The following is a 7,378-nucleotide window of genomic DNA, read 5'->3' as shown; positions in this document are numbered from 1 at the left end:
AGCCTGTCCAGGACCCTGTGGATGCCATCCCTGCCCTCCCCTGTGTGGACAGCCCCACCCAGCTCAGTGTCAGCAGCAAACTTGCTGAGACTGCCCTGGATCCCACTGTCCACATCCCTGACAAAGGTGTGGGACAGTATTGGCCCCAGGACCCATCCCTTTTTAAGAATGGGGTTATATTTCCTTTTTTCAAGTCATTGGAAACTTCACCTGACTGCCACATTTTTTCAGAAATGGCAATGTCTTGGCAATGTCAAGACCTGTGGATGAATCTCATTGGACTTGGGTGCATTTAGTCTCCTTAGATGGTCTTGAACCTAGTCCTCTCCTACAGTGCCTGAGGGTCTTCCAGTGCCTGCATTTGCTTTTCTCAGGTTGAGTGGCTGAAGCACTTGCCATTGAATACTGAGGCACAGAAGCCATTGAGAACCTCAGCTGTCTACTTTTGCAGAACAGCTCTGTCTCTTGTTTCCTTCCAGCATGGGCCCACATTATCCCTAGTCCTTCTTTTGTTTGCAAGATACCTAAGAGGCTCTTCCTGTGCTCTTACCTGGCCAGACTCAATTCTATCGGGACCTTAGCTTTCTTAACCTTTTTCCTAGCTTCCCATACAATTTTCCTTTGCTCCTCCCAGGCCATCTATTGTGTTTCCACCTTCTGTAAGTTCCCTTTTTTTTCCTCTGAGTTTGCTCAACAGCTCCTTATCCATCCGTGGGGGCCTCCTGGCATTTTTGCCTGATCTCCTCCTTGTCAGAATGCATTGTTTTTGAATTTGGAGGGGGGTCCTTAAAGATTAGACAACATTCTTGGGTCCCTTGGCTCTCCAGGGCTCTGTCCTCTGGACTTCTACTGATTAGGTCCTTCAAGAGACCAAAGTCCTCTGCTGAAGTCCAGGGCATTTAGCTTGCTGCGTGATGTCTTCACTGCCATGAGGATCTGGAACTCTACCATGTGGTCATTGCAGCCTAGGCTCTGTTGAGGCATCATCTTCCCCACCAGCCCCTTCCTGCTGCTGAGCACAAGATCCAGAATCACACCTCTCCTTGTTGGATCCTCTATCACATCTCTGGCGAAGCTATCATCAACACACTCCAGGAACCTCCTAGATTTGCTTGTGCCCTTCTGGGCTGTTCCTCCAAGAGACACTGAGGTAGTTGAGGACCTCAATGAGGACCAGGGTTTTGGGAGTGTGAGACTGCTCTTATCTGCCTTTAGAGGGCTTTGTCCACACCATCCTCCTGATTGGAGGATTGTAGCAGGTCACCCACTATGACATCCTCTGTCCCCATACTCCCTTTAATCTTGACGTACAACCTTCTGGTTGACTTCTTACTCACTGCAGGCAGAGTTCCACACTCTCCCAGACAGTCATTGACACAGAGGGTTATGCCTCCTCCTTGTCTCCCTAACCTGTCTTTCCTAAAAAGCCTTCCATGATAATACTGTAGTTATAGGAGCCATCCCACCATGTTTCTGTGATGCCAGTGGTATCACATCCACACCACACAGGCACGTGCAAGTGTCTGATTCTTCTTGTTCCCTATAGTATGAGGGGTTTTGTGGAGGTGTCTGAACAATCTCATAATGCTGACTCACTGTCTGAATCAATTGAAATACATTTGAACTGCTCCTGATGTCCATTAGAAATGATGGCATCTGACTGGTAGGATTGGAATGGATAGGTGCCCCCCCTCGCCACAATAAATCTAGTTTACAGCCCCCTTCATCAGCTTGAAAATTCCCTGACAAAAGACGCTTTTCCGTTTCTTCATCATGTAGACACCATGGGCCCCTGGTAGACCAGGCTTCCTAAAACATGTCCCATGATCTAAGTAACCAAAACCTTGACAATAGCACCACCCCTCTAACCATTTCTTAACGTGCCAGGTTTGTCTAGCCATGATATTGGATAAGTCAAAGACAAAGAATAAAATATCTATTTATCACTTGAGCTACCCCAATTTATCAGGCAGCAGATTTAAAAGCAAATAATAAGTAGTATTTTTTCAGGCAATATATCATTATTAAGACTGAGGTGCTGACTGTCACAAGTTTTAATGGGTACTGAGGGGTAAATAGGTTGCCCAAGGAATAAAATCAGTGTTGGCCTCTAGAAGGCTCTATCAGGGAAGGGTCAGTGTGTATGCATCTTGTTTTCTTATGCTTTTGCTAGAGACGGGATAAAAATATCTTGTCAGATGTGATGCTGTAGTTTTTGATCAGGACTCAGTCCTGTCTCATTGAACACCATAGAATTTCATTTTACTGACTTAATTCTTAGGGTGATTGAGTCCTTGCAATTTCTAGCCTTTGTTCTCCTCATTAAAATAAAGTTTTGACTCACTTGTTCAGATGCGAAGGTACTTCACATCCCCCACTTTCTCTCACCAGAGAAAGGTGAAAGAAAAAAAGGTGAAAGAAAAAGGTTCTTGACGCCTCCTTGAAGTTCTTCTTGAAAGACTGAGATCTCCCTTTTTTCCACCCATGTAATACCAGTTTGTTTGTTTCCAATAAACTATACAAGTGTTAAAAGATATTAAACATTCTATTTGAAACTAAATTTAATATTTCTCTGTAGTAAAATGTCTGAATCTTTTCAACTGGTTGATAATGTTGTAACATTTTAAACAACCATGTTAATAATTATTTGAATATTTTAAAGATGGATTTACCTATATTTATATCACATGTATGAATAATCATTCTCATCTACTGTCCTTGAAGTTGCAGTTTGAATTCTCCATGTCAAAAAGGCATTTAAAATTTGCTATAACCTCTCCTTTTGCTAACTCTGAACAACTTTGCTACCTTTATTTCTAATGTTTGAGAAAAGCTATAGATGAAATTATTATGTTAACTTCTCAATTTGATTTTCATTTCAATTCAAAAGGTAACGGATTTTCTAGAAATGCTTATTGTATGGTCAGTTGCTTTTATTTCATGTCACATCATATATTAACAGTTTCGTGCAGCTCTTTCAGACTACAAAGCCTCGTCAACCTCGTATGTATTTTTCAAGTCCTACACTGTATATAATTTATTAATGACTCTGCTCTTTGTATGCACAGACTGTACCCTCAGTGAAGGTCATTCCTAAGGAAACCGTATTTCAAAAACCTTGATAAGGGCAACGCCTCCTTCTTATCATTCAGGATTTTGTCCAAATGTATTAACTTAGGCATGAACTGAATTGACATAAGCTGATATGATTCTGAAAATAGAAAAGTTGGGACAGGTTTTGCCACCAAAAAACCAAAACAAAACAAAAACTCTATTGCTCCAAGACAAGTAAATGATAAATGATTGGATTAAAATAATTTCAAGAAGAGTGAAGCCTAAGATGTGGGATCTAATCTCTTGACCATCATGTTGTGCTACTTCCAGCCTGGAATTTTGCTGTGCTAACAACAAGAATATGTTCTCATGCACTGCAGCAATAAAACATTAGAACAAGTGACAATTTTAAATGAAAACTGCATTTACATGCCTATTCCCACTGGAGAAAAAAAAGAAAACCTATGTAATTATAACATTTAAAACTCAACTAGTAAAATATTTACAAGAAGCCACTATCACTATAAATCACACATTCACTTTACAGATATGCTAAGAACATTGTGGTTCTTAGTGGTATTGATGTGAGCTTTTGTTTTTTATACCAATCTCAGCCTTTTGAATCTACAGCTTTTTAGTAGCCAGCATAATGACATTTTCTCCTCATTCTGGTGTGCTCCTGATAGAGGGGGATGTGGTGTCCATGTACATAAGAAAACTAGGCAGAAGTGCAGTATCAACGCACATGTGCTGATGCTGTGAAAATGAGAGGGCAACTGACCTAGAAGCAGGGACAGAATTCCTTAGGTGTCCCATTTCCATATCAGCTTTTGACCAAAATTTGTCTATGTACCCTGTTTAGTGCTTGCATTATTCTCTCCATGACTTTGTAGTCACTGGTCAGCCTCCTGAAAGAAACACTTCTTTTGTAGTAACACCAAAGCTGTAAAGAAAAGGTATATGGCATACTTAACACTCCTAAAGTACATTTACCAAATAAAATAAAATGTCTCTATACAGACAATTTCCTCTAGCCCCAAGTCATGTTATATTTCAATATGACTTTTAAAGCTATTCCTTCTTGTCGCAAAAAAACCCCGTTATCCTCTTTTTGGTTCTTTTGGGTTTTGGCATACCTGCAATTATTTTGTAGTTATCTGGAGAAAACGTAAAATATTCAAAACTAACAGTGTAGAGACTGTCTTTTAAATACTACTGAATTAATATCACAAAACAACTACTCCAGTGAAATTATTTCCTTTGCTCTTCTTCTGCCTTAGTAAAACTTCTAAGTCAATATGACCACAGAACACATATGCCACTGCCATAATGTAACTAAATATCAGAGGCTTTCTATCTTTGAATTCAATTATAATACAAAAATAAAACTGCAGGCTAATATCTGTTCCTTCTCTTGGAGTTGCAGAAACAAATAGGAGCCATCTAAGAACACATTGAAGAATGGGACTGCTCCCCATATGACTCAAAGATACAGGATAAACAGGTGGTAGAAACGCTATCTCCATAAATTCTTTTATTTCTTCTTCATTGCTCAATATTTTATTTTTCAAGTCCTCCCATAATCAAAATCTGTCATGAACCTGGAGTTTGTGATTTTTCCTGTCCTCTGGTGAGAAGAAAATTATTCTCAAATCATTATTTGAGAGAAATTACACATTTCTTAGAAAATATAGAGAAAATGCCGTGATAAGGCATGATTTAAATTAGTTTCAAAGAAAAATATGGAAAGAATTTTTGTGTAGAATACACAAAATATGCTGTCTTTTTGTTTAAATCTATGAAGGTGTACATGATTCTTAGAATGCTGCTGAGATTCTTTTATTCAGTATTTTCCAAAAGAAATGAGTACATCTTTGTGTCTACTTATGATAAAATAACACTAGCTCCACCCATTCACAATCAAGCCTCAAATGAATAAAACAGTGGGAAGAATAATTATATCACAGGAGGCACATTTTATTAATCAGTAATATTTATGACTCTAAGTCAGTGCTGCAAATTTTTATTCATCCACTTGCCCTGTGAAGGTTTGGGGTTTTTTTTGACAACGTTATAAAACACCAGTAGATTTTTTTATTAGCTTTAATCACAATGGTAAAGGGCAGTCAGGTATAGTAAATTTTAGTGACAGCTGTGTGAAGCAGGGTTAAGATGAGTACTATTCAAACATTATTTGTAAAACAATTTTCTCAATTATTTTTCTCTGCATTATAATAAATACATTATTTGTGCATGTATTGTCTGGTTCTCCTAGAGATGATTGACTTATATTCTGCTTAACTACTTGTGCTGTTTTTCTTATCAATTAGACTGATTATTCAGTATTAATTTTCTGTTGTTACTTAAAATAGAAATCAGAATTTGAATCTATGACATGCTACAGAGGTGTGGGTGAAAGGATGTAGTGCTTTCTTCATATGATACCAGGGAAGTGGTTTTAGGTGGCGTCAGTAAACGTTAGTGAAATTCAGGAGCATCTGACCAGTTGCGTCACAATCTGAAAGGGAGACAGCTTAGTCTTTCTGGCTTTCCTGAAGCAGCTGCATGGCTGCTCTCATGTTCTGACAAATACAGTGAAGAGGCAATCTTTTGGGTTTTTTTCAGATAAAGAATCTATCCTTCATTTAATTATATAAGTTGGGCTGTATTGGACAGTTTCTAGGTCCCAGCTCGGATCCTCTGACAAGATACTTCAGGATAAACCTAGGGGTCTTGTCATGCCCCAGCATCCCAGTTTTAATTTACTTGCCTTGACTCCTCTCCTGGATGATTTTGAGAAGATATGCAAGGTTTGGGCGGCAAAAACATAGTGAGAGATGAAGCTTGTCGCTGGAGACTCATGAAAATTATAGAACCACAGTATTACTAGAGGCAGCTCTTTTCTGACTTTCAACTTTTTAAGAATATGATCCAAATATGAGTTTGAGCATAATAATTTTTAAATGTTTCACTGATGTGTATTTCTGTTCCTAATTTTGGATTCTGTTCTTTCTTTTCTGATTTTCAGTACTAGGCTGGGGAGATAGAGGCAGTCAGTTCTCAAACAGTGGTAGTGAAATCACTTGATTAAATTACTACAGAAATGTTTCTTAGGGAAATAAAATATGCAACGGGAATAATTTCTGTAGTGAACAAAAGCTTTAATACAGTTAATGTGGGTTACCTGGATTTAAATTTTTGATTTAGGAAAAAACCCTACTGCCAGATTGGTTCTCCTTGCCCTTCCCCTTTCTTTCGCCTGTGGCCTGCGGTATGACCACAGAGTGAGGTCTCAGTGTGCTCTCTCTCTGGTGGCTGGGCAGCTCCTGCAGGCACAGTCAAAGCCCTGTGATTCACCCTCTTGGCTGGCAGGCAGCTCACCGTCCATGGCGTGATCCATTCTGTCGGCACTATTCATATGGTTACGTAACACGAGCAATACAGCAAGAGTCTCTGATGTGACGGTCTCTTTTACATCAAATGAGCTGATCTTAGACAGACAGGCTGGACAGCAGAGCTCCAGTCAGCAATTTGCTTTTCTACTGATATTTCTCTCTTCTCTTCAATATGCCTGTACCTCAGCCACTTATGATACAATTTATTTAGCACTCTGGCAAATTTCTGGTCTGGATTAAGGTTGTTGAATTTACATTCTTCCACAGACACTAATGAAATTTACTGCAAAGTTTGTCCAGTATGTTTCAAATGAGGGATCCATATTGTGAGTCATGTTAAAATTGCTTTTACTTACATAAATCTTTCAAACCCAGAACCTTCATTCTGTTCTATTGCACTTGCTGACTTACATGGAATCAGAAATGCACAGATAAGTGAAAAAATCCTCTAAGACAGAAAAAGTGAGACATTGACTTTTAAAATTACAAGAATTAAAAAAAGAGGGATATAAAGTAGCTGTAAAGCAGCTCTAATCACAGCCTGACACTGCAGGTGATGTATTGCTGGAGGCAAGACAGATGCTTCAACAAGCAGAAAAATTGTAAGGTCTTTGAGAAGAGAATCTCACCTTCCAGAATCTCACCTTCATTTTTCAGTATCTGTTACTCTGGTTTCACTGTACTTTATAGCAGTTGGAAGCTGCTGAAGAGGAATTTAGTATGGAAGGAGGTTTTACATTCGAGTGCAGTAGATCATGATCCTATTTAAAGCTCCATTGCTTGCCAGCCACAATACAGTGACTGTTTGAAAGTTAAATGCTCATGGTTAGCCTACACTTGGATTTTTCACATCTGCTCCATGTCACAAAGGCATTCTACCTCTGGTTACACCTGAGTATCCCCATTGAAATCACTGTGACAGTCACATG

Source organism: Melozone crissalis, unplaced genomic scaffold (assembly GCF_028551555.1).
Source record: "Melozone crissalis strain CALT ecotype California unplaced genomic scaffold, PUWL_Pcris_2 ptg000005l_1, whole genome shotgun sequence".
Lineage (NCBI taxonomy): Eukaryota > Metazoa > Chordata > Aves > Passeriformes > Passerellidae > Melozone > Melozone crissalis.
This window is presented reverse-complemented; position numbering follows the sequence as displayed.